The following is a 14,765-nucleotide window of genomic DNA, read 5'->3' on the forward strand; positions in this document are numbered from 1 at the left end:
AGAACGGAGCTCTTAAAGCTGTCAGAGATTATTTCTGCACTGTTCAATTCTATCTGCACAACATACACAGGATCTCAGAACTGCATTGCTTGAATTGGTGGAACTTGCTGAAGTGAACTGGGGTGAGCAAGTTTTAGAACTTAGTCAGAATGCAGTAAAAAATGGATAATCTCATGGGTATTAAGGTACAGGATTGCTATTTCTGCACTGAATTTGTTTTTATTTTACATGGCTGTGATCTGAAAGTTGCTTGAAACGCAGGCACCTAGGCACTGTTGTGTAACTGAATTTCACACATGATAGGTCCTGAAATATCCTGGAATCTAAAACTCTGACTTGTTTTAAGTCTGCTGCTTGAGTATAATCAGGGTCATAGTGTCTGTGTGCAGTGTTTCTTTCCCTGTAATGCTCCACATCATTTCATTTTGGGAATATTGAAGGAAATGGACCATGTGCCATAACTGTTGTTAGAACAAAGTATGTCTGGTGTGATCTTATGCATAGGTTCTGTAACTGCTCTTCACAGCTCAGGTGTTTGACCTTCCTTTTGGTGAAGTGATGAAATACTGCTGGTTTCTATTTGTGCTTCTAGGCACCTTGAAGCTCTTAGGAACAGAACAATTGTCTCCAGTTCTTTTCAATGATATCAGTAACAGCTCGAGTGTTGCTGCCCACTAGGTAGACCCAAAGAAGCAGATTACAGTGAAACAACACACGAGCTGGACCTGCATGAGGATCACTTTCAAGACAGTGGCTCTGTTGCTTCAAGCCTATTTGCTTCGTCCTGCCGCCACTCTATTACCAAGTATCAGCAACCTCTTGCATGATTCAACTTGCAAACGTTTGACACTAACCCTTGTGTTTCTGTGCCTTCCTAGATAATTCGAGCCCTTGTCAACCCCAAAGATCCAAACCAAGTAGTGATGTGCAGTGTGTTTCCATCAATGGAGAGTTCTTATTAAGCACAAATCGCTGCAATTCGGATGACAGCCTTCCACATGGTAACAGTGATGGACACAAGGGGCTCATCCACGTTCATGCTCTCATATCTCCTGGCTCTGCTGAAGCTCCTGACCTAAGCCTGCCAGACACCACAGTCACCTGCCTGGATTGTGACCCAGCGCCTTTGCAGTGCTGCCCATCCCAAGCACAGCCCGAGTGCCCCAACAGCAGCACCACCATGCAGGATCAGGGCAGCATCAGTGAGGTGAAGCTGAGCATCTTAGATGGGGACTTAGAGTCAGGCTGCCAGTCCCAGGCACCAGGCAGCAGCACCAGCTCTGAGCCACTCTCATCTTGACAAGAGGAGTCCTATCTTCACCCTTGACCTCTCAAGCCCTCCTGTCTTTTATTGAATAAAATCACTCTCATGCTCAATCATCGCCTTGGCTGCATTCCGAGTCTTCATTCACAGGGATTGGGATGAATGCAACAAACAGCAAGGCAGCTCAGCTTGCAACACTCTGGCTGTGGGGTTCGTGCAGGCAGAGCTCTGGGTTCCCATTTTGCCTGGCTTTGGGATGTCAGCAGCAAGATCTCTACCATTTTGTATGGCAGCAAATAATCTCTAGCATCCAGGTTGCTGCTCATGATAATCCCAGTCTTCCTGGCTGTCGCTTTGTGATACCTTTCAAAGCCTTTTGATACTCTTTGATGCCTTGGCTGCTCCCTAACACCTCTGTCCTCCTGCCATGTTGACTCATGTCTCCCACTTTGAAGCTGGCTTTGCAGATCATCTCCAGCCCTGTCATCATCACGCTGCAGCAGGAGGTGCTCACCTGGCCCAGTGTCTGGCAGTGCTGCTTGTTCTGCAGATGAGCAGCTGCCTCCTCATCTCTTCAGCTACAGTAGTTTTTCTCAGGGCAGTTAGATGCAGTCATGCTCCTCTGGATTTGGTGTGTTAAATCCATGCTGCATGGTAGCAGTCAGTGCAATACAAAGGTGTTCTGTGTGCCACAGCATTTCTCCAGGGGCTGCCAAAGGTAGAAGCACAACACAGCACCATCCTTCTGACAGTCATGTCTGTGAGTGTTAGACATGTGAGCACTGCATCATCCCCAGCGTGTCAGTGCTTTTCCACACCAACCTGACTCTCACACTCTGCACTGAATGTAACTCTGCTCTTGTGGAGACAAATGCTTTCTGTCACATCCTCCATCCCTGCAACCATTTGCCGGTAGGCAGCTCTTGCAAAAGAATCAAGCAGCAGAACCTTTTGCTCACCCTACAGCATGCAAATGCTATGAAAGCAGAAATAACCTGGCGTGCTCTGGGTCTGCAAGGCTGCACAGATGGGAGAGGTAGATTGTGTTTTTGCAGTGGAAGTTTCCATATTTTCAGTACATAGTGTAGGCCCTAACTGAATGTATAACCCTCTTGTAAAACAGCTGTATAAGTAGTTTTTCCACCAAGAAAGTTGCTGAACAGAGTTAAGTTCAGACTGGGGGCATTCTGACATGGGTAGAATTGAGACAAGCACAAGATAAATACGCAGGGTGGGTAGAGCCCAGCACAGGACAGAATGAATGTACTGACTGTTGGAAACATTGCCATTCTCTGTCCACAGAAAAGTACAAGGCAGACCTAAAAACAAGAGGTTGGTAACTGACCTATATATTAGGTCAATTCAATTTCAATATATGGAAAGGAATCCTAGCAACAATCTGGAGGACTATGGCACAAGGCCATATTATATCAGGCTCTAGCAAATTTACAGGCAGTCACTGCACGAAGAGGTAGATTTGAGTTGCACATTATATGATTCCCACAAAGATTAAGGAAATCTGAAGCTTTCAATATATTTTTTTTTATTCTTTTTTCATTTCATTTTTTAAACACCTGACCCAGACCCCAACCCTCACAGGAGCTGTAAAGACAACAGCATTAACCCGCAATGTAACTCTAATCCTAACCCTTACCCTGATTCTAAAATCGTCTCTAACTCCAAATGTAACAACAAAAATGATGCTAGAAGTTTGTAGCAAAAGGAACCTTAACCCTGATCATAATCCAAAAAAAAAAAAATCATTATGGTAACAATAATCTTTACCTTAAGAGTAATATTAATCAGAGCCCAGATGATGCCTGCATCCAATCAGAAGCATGCTTTGTATTATTTAAGAGTTGTATTTTTTCCAATGAACTCTCTCTATTATCACGTTTATAAAGTAACAGAGTCTGTTCTTTTTCTCCTGACACTGTGCCTTACTCCTGACATCCCCTGGAAATGACCCAGATAGGGCACCATCAAAGTAATGCTAATAGTAATGTCAATCCTAAGGGTATCTCTAGCCTCAGTGTTAATGGGACGCTAACAACAATCCCAACAGCCTTAAACATTCTGGTGGTGTGAAAGAGGTGCTGCCTTGCACATGCTGGGCAGTCCCATTGCCTGTTAAATGCAGGTGGCAGCGTAGAAACATGATGCCCGTGGTCAGAATGCCCTGTGGCAGATCCTGGCACCGGAGAACTGACCGGAGAACCATGAGAGAACTGACAACAAATCACTCGACATCAGAACCGACCCAGTGGTTATTTACAAGCCTTGGGTGACCCAGACAGGATCTCAGAGTGGTGAATGTAGGTACAGAAGTTGTTACTACTCTGTTTTCTTCTAAAAGCTGCTCAGCTGCTTTGCGTTTCAGACCATCCCTGGCTTCACTGTGTGCATCTGTCCAATTGATACCAGGTGTTTTTTCATCTCGGAAGTTGGGGGGGGCGGGGGAGAGGGGAAACAGACATCAATTCAATTACTCATTTATTTATTGACAGACATTCACGTTTGCTACGTTTGGAGAAGATTTATTTGTTTGCTGTGGTTTGATTTTTTCTTTTTTTCTTTTCCCACTCCTCCTCCCCCGCCCCCCCTTTATTTTTTTAAATTAACCTTTGTGTTCTTCCCCTATAATCAAAAGAGAACGGATCCCCAGGGTCTGTCCCGCAGACGTTCTTTCCGTGGTCTCTGCTGCCACCTGCTGGCCAATACACGGAACTGCCACTGTTGGGCGTTTGGTGCCGCAGGAAGCACAACGCAGATCTGAGTTCTGACCGGTCTACGCAGCAAATCCGCCAATCTTTATTGTGATAAGCCCTCCACATGGCATCGCGCATGCACTCGAACATGCAACAGGCACAGATTTCTCCTAACTCCTTGAGGGGCAGGCAAGCAGAACAACTGAGCGCACCACTGCTTGTGATTGAGCCACCCCCATCATAGAGATGTGTGTTAGATCTTTTACCCACCCCTGGACTGGCCTAGTTGTTTAACGATAACCTCTGAAATCTGAGTTACTGGATCTACCACCTGTAGTGTATAATAGGTAGCCAATAAATGCTTTTCAACTGTGATGTATCTTTATTCTGCTCCATGCCAAACCTGTGACCAAAACCTCATAGGGGTTCACAAAGAACTCTGGCTCTGCCAGAGCCCCCATCCAGACCCTTCTTGAGTTACATTCACATCTAGTTTGGCTGAAAAGGTTGGACTATAAATACTCAGTGCTTGGGCCTGTTTAACAGATATTTTTTCCTGATTATGCTGTCCATCGATCTTTTTAAACTGAACTCCTGCTCTAATCTGGTCTTTAAACATTTGTTGTCTCAAGACCCTAATGGGTCCAGACTGGATTACCTTAGGGGCTGGACGCCTAAGTCATGGCAGCAGATGGTTCTCTGACCTTTTCACCACCATTCAGAGCCTGCATCTGGCCATAGGCACTCTTGTCTCCCCATCAATTGGGCAGCCTGTTGTATTACAGCACCTGAGGGCCACTGGGGGGTTCAGTATGGATAACATAGACCCATCCTGATGTAAAGGTGATGGCTGTAGGATGAGATCCCTCGTTCCTGATGAAAAATTTATTGACTGGGCTCTCAAAATCATCTTCATAGATTGCCTCTTTCATGCCTAATTCTCTAATATAATTTTGTTAGTCCTCCATAGAGGACCACAGGCTGATATTTAATGGTATGTCATTCTTATTTGGCAATGTTATATGACACACAGCCATAAATCATTCACTGATCAAATGGCTATCCTCATTATGTTGGACAGAGCATACAGTCTTTGCCTGAGGGCAGGGTGAGTAGTAATGGATGTCAGTTTTGAAATTTCCAGTCCATTCACCACAGCGCTTTCTGCCTCCATGTCCCATAACCAGAGCAGCTATGCTGGCATGCTCTCTTGGTTTCTGTCTAAACCACTGTACTATATCCATCAGTTCAGCTGCTGTATTATGGGCAGCAGGGTTTGGGGGGTTGGACACTGGTCAGAGCACTCCCACCAGCCTATCCTGCATTTTTTTTTTCATTTTTTGGTTACAATCAGTCAGATCTCAAACAGATCTAGTCCAAAGGGAACCTCAAAATCTGACCTTTTAGTGCCATCATTTACAGAGTCCATTTTATACAGATTCCCTTGTACAGGGTCCCCATGGTCTTCCAGAGAGATGTCCCTGATCTTCCATAGGAGAATGATTGAATTAGGTTTTTTCCCCATCAAAACTGCCACCTGTCTTTCCAGGTGTCTTTCCAGTTTTTCATCACTGTCATTCAATAGCTGATTTGCATCAGCCTGAGCCTCTTCAGTTATGTTCAGACGGTTCAAGGCCATCAGCAGTGGCCATGCCACCATGAACGTAGCTAATAGTCATTCTCAAGTTGTAAGTATGTCTTTGCTAAGACCATGGAAATACTCAGTCAGGTGCGCCAGGGACTCATGGACCCTCCCTCCATCCCACACAGGGCTCCATTTTTCAGTGACAGAAGCAATGCTGCATTTTGAGGATCCTAGGAATCCCAGGACATGCCCTGACAAAAGGTCATTCAAAGGGGTAGTCTTTCCCCATCCAAACCACCCCATTGATATTCACAGAATCACAGAATTGTAGGGGTTGGAAGGGACCTCCAGAGACCATTGAGTCCAACCCCCCTGCCAAAGCAGGTTCCCTACACCACGTTGCACAGCTCGGCATCCAGGCAGGTCTTGAATATCTCCAGAGAAGGAGATTCCACAACCACCCTGGGCAGCCTGTTCCAGTGCTCTGTCACTCTCACCATAAAGAAGTTATTGCACACATTAGTGCAGAACTTCCTATGGTCCAGTTTCTGTCTGTTTCCCCTTGTCCCGTCTCCACACACTGCTGAAAAGAGTCTGGCCTCACCTCTTTGCCCCCCACACCTCAAATATTTATAGACCTGGATCAGGTCCCCTCTCAGCCTACTTTTCTCAAGGCTAAACAGACCCAGTTTGCTTAGTTTCTCCTCTTAGGGGAGATGCTCCAGGCCCTTCACCATCTTTGTGGCCCTCCACTGGACTCTTTCTAAGAGATCCCTGTCTTTTTTGTACTGGGGAGCCCAGAACTGGATACAGTATTCCAGATGAGGCCTCACCAGGGCAGAGTAGAGGGGGAGGATCACCTCCTTCGACCTGCTGGACACGCTCTTTTTAATGCACCCCAGGATGCCATTGGCTTTTTTGGCTACAAGGGCACACTGCTGGCACATGGCCAATCTGTCGTCCACCAGGATGCCCAGGTCCCTCTCAGCAGAGCTCCTCTCCAGCAGCTCTTACCCCAGACTGTACCAGTGTATGCAATTATTTCTCCCTAGTTGCAAGACTCTACACTTGCTTTTGTTAAACCTCATCCTGTTTCTTGCTTCCCAGCTCCCCAGCCTGTCCAGGTCTCGCTGAATGGTAGCATCAGCCTTCAGGTGTATCAGCCAATCCTCCCAACTTTCTGTCATCAGCAAACTTGCTGAGGGTGGTCATTGATGAAGATGTTGAACAAGACCGGACCCAGCACAGACCCCTGGGGGACGCCGCTAGTTACAGCCCTGCAGCCAGACACTGCACCGCCAACGACAACCCTCTGCACTCTGCCAGTCAGCCAATTCTCGACCCACTTCACTGTCCACTCACCTATCCCATACTTCCTCAAGTTTGGTATAAGTAGGTCATGGGAGACTGTATCAGTTATAGAGGTTATAAAGTTCAATTCCTGCAGTCAATTTGGCGGCCCAGGTGGGACCAGCTCTGTTCGCTGCAGGACCAGCTGAGAGGGAGACACTTTTGGCGCACCCTGAGATTTCTCTGAAGGACTCCCTTCCTCACCTGATCACTGCAGGGACAGACAAGGACCACCCATAGGTGGACCAGGTATGTGTATGGTAAGTGGAGCCCATATGTCTTGAGGAGACATCCTACACAGTTTACAGCCATACGTGCTGCTCACAGGGAGGTGAGCTCATGGCTTTGGTTGCCAGCTGGGTAGGAAGACTCCTTGGGTGAGTTCCTATGAAAGAGAACTGTATGTCATATGAATGGAAACAAGAACAAATACTCTCTCCCAGGTAGTTGACAATAGGAGGGACCTAGGTTGGTCTCTCCTACGGGTATGGGATATAGTGGATAGCCTGTCAAATGGTAGCCTGGGTTCTCCAAGGTGTAATCATGGAGCTTATAGGTTGTATGTTCAATATTATCATCTGCTTTAAGTGTTTGGTACCGTGTGTCCAGCCAACTCTGGGAAAAACATTAACGTTTGCAACTGGTCGACCAGTGTATGAGTGTTATTAAGATTCCAGCTAGAAAACGTTGTCAGCATTGTGTAGTATGAATAACGCATGGTTTTTGATCTAAATGTCAGAGTGAGTGTGGTGTGAGTGAGACACAGAACAGCTGCAGGGTGAGTGCCGAGTCCCGATCCATGTTTCCTTCCTCCTGTGAGGGAAATGGCCAGACACAGACAAAGTGAAAGACTGTGTTGTCTGTCCACTCATATGTACTTTCTGCTTGTATGTAAGAAGATGGGAGTTTGTGCTCTGTAGATTAGTAAGATTGTCCTGAGGAGAGGTGTACATTCCACCCGACCAATGAGTGTCAACCCATTTATGTAATACTATGTACTGCTTGCGAGGAAGTGTGTGAGGGAGGTGGTTCAATCAGTGCTGGTTCTGTGGCACAGTGTTTATAACTGAAGAATACAGACTGTATTAAGGGAGTTTATGTGAACTGAAGAACCGTACTGTTTGACAAACTGTTTTGATGGTATAAGAAAGTGTAATTGTTAATGATATATGAAAGTGTACTTGAGGGAATGTGGAAGTGTATCTGAGCATAGAAATAGAGGAAGCATTTACAGAGGAAAAAGGGTTAAAGCGAGTTTACCTGCACTGACATGAGAGCAACACCCTGCACCGCTGCCCTGTGAGCTGAGCAGAGCAGAGCAGAGACACAGTCCCCGTGTATCAGGTAGTGTTATTCTGCTTACCAAATGAATGAGTTCACTACAGAAGAGGCAAATCTTCCCCTCTGCTCCATCTGTGGCATTCTCTGGAGTTCAAGACATTGCAAAGCTATGGCACATCTACTTTCTTACAATGATGACACCTTAGTGTGCTCTGGGCTCTCATTTCAATTGCATCTAAAGAAGTCTAGGGTCATGCCAGCTGACAGGAAGCTGGCAAATGTTGTCTCCTTGTAAGGAAGAGCAAGAAAGATGACATGGGCAATTATGGACCTGTCAGTCCAGAGCCTGGTAAAATTATGGAGAAAATGATGGTGGGAGTTATGGAAAAACAGCTGAAGGACAATTCTGTCATTGGTCGCAGCCAACCCAAGTTTGTGAGGCGAAGGTCCTGTTTAATTTAAGCTCATTTTGTGACACAGTTGTCCGTTTAGTTGACCAAGGGAAGCCAGTTGATGTAATCCTTGAGGATTTCAGTGGAGATTTTGATACTGTTTCTCACAACAACCTTCTGGACAGAATGTTCTGCATATGGCTAGACAGAAACACAGTGTGGTGGGTGAGCAGTTGGCCAGTAGTTCTGTCCCAAAGGATTATAGTCAGTGGGTTCCATCAGGCTGGTAGATGGTCACTTCCAGAGTTCCCCAGGGTTCCATTTGGGGGCCACTTTCCTTTCATGTTTATGCAGATGACTTGAATGCAGGACTAGAAGATGTTCTGAGCAAGTTTGCTGATGAGACCAGATGAGGAGGTGCTGTTGCCTCCACTGAGGGTGGAGAGGACTTGCAGAGAGATGTGGACAAGTCAGAGAAGTGGGTACCAATTGGTACTAAGCACCAAGTGCATAAAGTATAACAAGAACAAGTGCCTGATTGTGTACCTGGGTAGGGGGAACGCTGGACATACACACTGACTGGATATGGGACACTGGAGAGGATTCTGACTGGAAAGGGTTGGGGTGCTGGTCAGCATCACACTGAATGTGAGTCAGCAGTGTGCCAAGGCAGCCAGGAAAGACAACAGTCCCCTGGAGTGCATGAAGCAAGTTATTGCCAGCTGGGTGAGGGAAAGGATCGTCCCTCTCTGCTCTGCATTGCTACTGCCTCACTAGCAGCACTAGGTGCACTTCTGGGCACCACAGAACATAAAGGACTTTAAACTCTGGGAGAATGTGCAAAGGAGGGCACTGGAACTGAGAGATCTGAAGTTCAGAGTTTCACAGGGATTGACTGCTTGTTCAGACTGGGCCCTTCTCACATCCCTTCTCAGATCCTGCAATGAAACATAGGTCTCATATGGGACATGAACCTCACAGCGTCCTTGCACCACATGTAGAGCCTGGGATCTTCTGTCCCCATGTCTTTCATTTAACATCATACAGACTTCCAACTCACTGCCCCAGGAAGGATCCTTAGTCAGCATGAGGTCTACCCTGCCAAGGGTCTGGGGGCTTGTCCTGTTTGCTTCATAAGACAAAGGAGAGGTTTCTTAGCATCAGAGCCACCATGCCAGTGCCTCTTTCTGCCTGTAGTCTTGGCTTCCAATTGTCTGCTCTAACAAGTCCCTTGGGAAGCTTGCTTGATAATGGCCCTCACTGGGCCCATTAATGCTCCAAGAAACTTCACTGTTACTTCTGACTTTGTCTTGTTGAGCACTCTGTGCAAACTTCTCTCTGCACTGGAGGTTGATGGACTTAGCAGCAAATGTGCCCAGGGGCCCATTATAACCTAAAGAGTCTCCTGTACCTTGTGCCTTCCTGTGATCTTCTTCAGGTTTTCAGAACTTGTTCAACAAAATGGAGAGATATCTAGAGAGAGCATAAAGAGGAAGAATCCAGCAGACATTTATTTTCTATTTATTTACAGTTGGGTTAAAACAAGACATTAAAGCAGCACTGTGCAACTGATAGTGATCCAGGATGTCCCAATGACTTCTATTCTGTTACTGTGTTGACAAAGCTCCTCAACCTCCCCACCCCATTTCTTCTCACACTGGCCCCATGGGACTTGCATCACTTTTTCTCACATCACTCTTCATCTCTGCCATCACCCGCTCAGTGTTAAACCTGCTTTGTACCAACTCCCGCTGGCTTTCAACAGAGAACCAGGTGCACATGGAAAAGGAAAATTTTTTATTTTTTTGGATTGCAAACTTAAGGAAAGTTGATGCAACTGAATCAACACTAAAACACAGTGATCAACTTCATGGCATTTCCAAGCTGTGTCTATTGAGTTTTATCTTTTACAGGGAATATTTGTTCAATAAATGACTTAGACGCAGATAGGATGGAATAGATAGAATCACAGTGAAGGATCTGACAACAGAGTCCATCAGCATTTTGAGGAATGGAGCAAATTCCAATAATGTCCCTGTAAGTAAGAAATCAGACAGATAATTGGGAGGTATCTGACAAAACAAAGAGCAAGGGATGGGGAAATCTGGAGGGCAGTGGCAGGAGCATGTGTCCAAATGGACTGCTGAAAACTTGCCCTTAACTAAGGCCATTTATTTAGGACAGCTGGAGACACCTGAAAAATGAGGGATATCAAATAGGCAGCGAGGAATAGCAACGGCAGACGCCGGACTTTAATCACAGGGCAATGACACTGGCACCGCTGTCTGTGTCTCTGTGCCTGAATGGAATCTGAATTATAGGGAAAAAAAAAAGGGGGGGGGGGGGGGGTGGGGGGTGGGAAAGAAGATACAAAATCCCTACAAAGACTCATATTTACAACTAAAATTGTAACAAGACTCATGAGAATTTCTCATGTTGAGAAGGGTTAACACATTTTCATTGATTTCCATCTTTGTCTTCAATTATTTGTTTCCGTTTTATTGACATTTATGATCAACTATTAAGCTTACAGCCTCAAAATAAATAAATAAATAAAAAGAGATGCATTTGCATCTTGCACATGGCCTGATGCCCCTTTGACCTTCACAGTTCCCACAAGTCCTTCCATGCCAGAAAGTATGAGATCCAGCAGAGCACCTCTCCTCTTTGGTTCCTCCACTGCTTGGTCAAGAAGCTTCCATCTGTGCTCTCCATGGATCTGCTGGATGCCACATGCCCTGCTGTGCTGTCCCTGCCGCAGATAATGGAGTGACAAAGGCCACCAAATGGGACAAGGGACAGACAACATCAGATTCCCATGTCTGCAGAGGGCACCTTCCATTGACTGTCCCTGATCAGGAAGACAAGAAAAGACACTGATGGTCTCCTCTGTTGGCCATTTCCATTAGCTCTGACCTGTCTGCTCTTCCATCCCCAGGCAGAGCTCAGTGCACTCTCACAGAGGGCATTCACCCTTCTCTATCTCTTCACCCACCCATCCTAAAGACTCGGTATCCCCCTTGTGCTACAGTGCAGTTGTGGAAGCCATTAAACTTTGTCCCCATGGTCCAAACAGGAGCTCAGGCCTGCAGCTCTACCAAGATTTCGAGCTTCTTGTGTGTTGGTGTTTGCATTAGTGCAAAAGCACAGAAGTAAACATCCTAATTGGAAAGCATCACTGGACATAGCCTGACTGGAGAGCTCCTCTATGGTATCAGTGTGCAGGAGGTGGCACACAAACATTAGACCGATCGTGGGTCTTGGAGGTGACGTAGCAGCACGGACACACCATGGGCATGGCTTTGCTGAAGGCCCTGTGCTGCTCTTGCAGCTGCATGTGAATTCACCAGACAGCCAGTAGTATCCCCTTTCTGGCCCTCAGCTGATGCCCAGGAAGGAGCTGTCTGTCTCAGGGATTTCCCACACAGTTTACAAGCACTGGCACACATCAGGAGCAGCCCAGGCACCTTGGGCATCACCCAGTGTCTGTGTGTGAGCAACTGCCTCCCTGCTGAAGGACCAAGGACTCAGAGCAGGAGCTCACATGCAGGCAACTCCTTGTGCACTTCTGAGATAAACCAGAGGAATCCCAGCTCCTGTGGGTGTGTAGGGAGCTGAATCCCATTTCAGCTCCAGGATTTCTGTCAAGGGATGAGACTCCTGCACTGCCTCAGCTGGATCACTGTCCTGCACAGGGAAATTCCAAACCTCGCCTTCCTTGTCTGGGTGCCCTTAGTGTTTCATCAAACAAACTCTGGGAGCACTCCCCATATGTCTCCAATCAGTCACTGACCACTGGACATGTGGTGGTTAATTGAGCGAATTTCAAAGCACAGTCATGATGCTGTTGTCTTTCAGGAGCTGTTGGCCATGAAGACCCAGGGATGTGTCAGGGGACACGAGTGGGAAGGATAAAAATGACATCATCTGCTGCTTGCTTGTCCAGGCTCCTGGGACACTGGGAGCTCATAAAAGTGTGCAGGGCTTGCAGGATGTGTATGGTGCGAGCAGGCTGCATGCTCTCTGCAGGAGCATTGCTCACAGACCATGACAAGGTAAGTCTCACTGCAGACCATGAGCTGCTTTTCATAGAGGGTTAACTTAATTTGGGATATCCCATAGCAGATCTGGCTGCAGGCACTGCATGTTTCTTTACTGTGGAAAAAGCCTTCTGCTCCAGCAGAGGGCTTCCATACTGCAGTGTCAGAGCACAGCCCTGAGGGCTGCATGTCCCAGCATGGCTCCAGGTGGGTGCCCAGGGCTGTCCTGCAGAGCAGGGTCCCTGCTGTGCCCCAGGGGCTGTGTGCCGGGTATGGGACTCTGCCGCCTGCCAGGCTCAACACTCAGCCTGCCCGGGGAGCTGCCCAGGGCGCTGCGGGGAGACCGGTGGGGGGAAGGAGCCCCCCAGCAGGGCTTGTGCTGCCACAGCTGCTGCCTGGGGCAGGGGATCACAGCTCCACTGCACAACAGAGTGTTTCTGAGGGCACTTTGCAAGAGGAGAGCCAAGGCAGGGGGTTTCCATTTCCTGTTCTGAGGCAAAGAGGTTTGGAGTCAGAAATCTAAAAGGGGCAATAAGAGTTCTGAGAATTTTTCGTCAATCAATTGCTTGTTTTGTGAACAGTCACACATGATGTGCTTTCAGTCTCCCCTTTCTCGAAGGATGGAATTATCATCATCTTCTGTAGGCATGAATAATTCACTTATCCTACAAACAGGCAGCATTTTCTAACTGAAACTGAATGCCACAGAAGCTGGGGTAAAGGGCTCTAAGAGCACTTGGGGTAAAGATATGAGACATGAAACAGATGAAAATATCCAGGGAGAAGGCATAAGAAAATAAAAGGAAGGTTAGAGCTCCATATGCTGCTTCTGCTTAAGGAATGTTGAAATACATGAAATTAAATGCAAGTAATGGTGCTAAATGTACACTGTTGTAAGAGAATAAAAACATTTCATATTATAGCAGGAGGAGTGTCTCTGAGAATGGTCTGGACTTGTCATTATCTTCTGCACTCTGAGCAGGACTCCAAGCCCAACAACAGCAGATGCCCAACAGCAGCTCCATCAGTGAGTTCCTCCTGCTGCCGTTGGCAGACACGCGGCAGCTGCAGCTCCTGCACTTCTGGCTCTTCCTGGGCATCTACCTGGCTGCCCTCCTGGGCAACGGCCTCATCAGCACAGCCGTAGCCTGCGACCGCCGCCTGCACACCCCCATGTACTTCTTCCTCCTCAACCTGGCCCTCCTCGACCTGTGCTGCATCTCCACCACTCTCCCCAAAGCCATGGCCAACGCCCTCTGGGACACCAGGGCCATCTCCTACACAGAATGTATTGCACAGCTCTTTTTCTTTGTCTTCTTCCTCTCAGCAGAGTATTCCCTTCTCACATCATGTCCTATGACCGCTATGTTGCCATCTGCAAGCCCCTGCACTACTGGACCTTGATGGACAGCAGAGCTTGTGCCACCATGGCAGCAGCTGCCTGGGGCACTGGGGTTCTCAATTCCCTGCTGCACACTGCCAGCACATTTTCACTGCCTCTCTGCCAAGGCAATGTTGTCAACCAGTTTTTCTGTGAAATCCCCCAGATCCTCAAGCTCTCCTGCTCAGAATCAAATCTCAGGGAAGTTGTGTTTATCTTTTTTGGTGTGAGTTTAGGCTTTGGTTGCTTTGTTTTCATATTGTTGTCCTATGTGCAGATCTTCGTGGCTGTGCTGAGGATGCCCTCTGATCAGGGACGGCACAAAGCCTTCTCCACGTGCCTCCCTCACCTGGCCGTGGTCTCCGTCTTTCTCAGCACTGGCCTTTTTGCCTACCTGAAGCCCCCCTCCACTTCCTCCCCACTCCTGGATCTGACAGTGGCACTTCTGTACTCAGTGGTTCCTCCAACACTGAACCCTATTATCTACAGCATGAGGAACAGGGAGATCAAGCACGCTCTCAGGAAGGTGTTGCAGTGAGCACTATTCCAGCTTCCATAAAATGCACAACTTCCTCAATAGGATTCCCAGTGATGGTTCTTCATGTTTTATGCATCTTTGATTGTTTGATTATGTGAGATATAGCAATGTGCAAAAAAAATATATATATATCATTGAACTTATAAATAAAAATTTATTCCACTTCTTTCCCACCTACTATCCATTTTCTCACTCCAAGAACTCATGTAAACATGGAATCAGATTC

The 14,765-nt window shown here is 47.1% G+C and overlaps 1 pseudogene; it reads left to right on the forward strand.

The window, feature by feature from the left end:
- The first annotated feature begins 13,625 nt into the window (after positions 1 to 13,625).
- On the forward strand, positions 13,626 to 14,539 carry LOC146752513 (olfactory receptor 14J1-like; annotated as a pseudogene).
- Positions 14,540 to 14,765: the final 226 nt, after the last annotated feature.

The sequence above is a fragment of the Coturnix japonica genome, unplaced genomic scaffold (genome assembly GCF_054131305.1).
Source record: "Coturnix japonica strain WE unplaced genomic scaffold, WE-NBRP24 Scf044, whole genome shotgun sequence".
Classification (NCBI taxonomy): domain Eukaryota; kingdom Metazoa; phylum Chordata; class Aves; order Galliformes; family Phasianidae; genus Coturnix; species Coturnix japonica.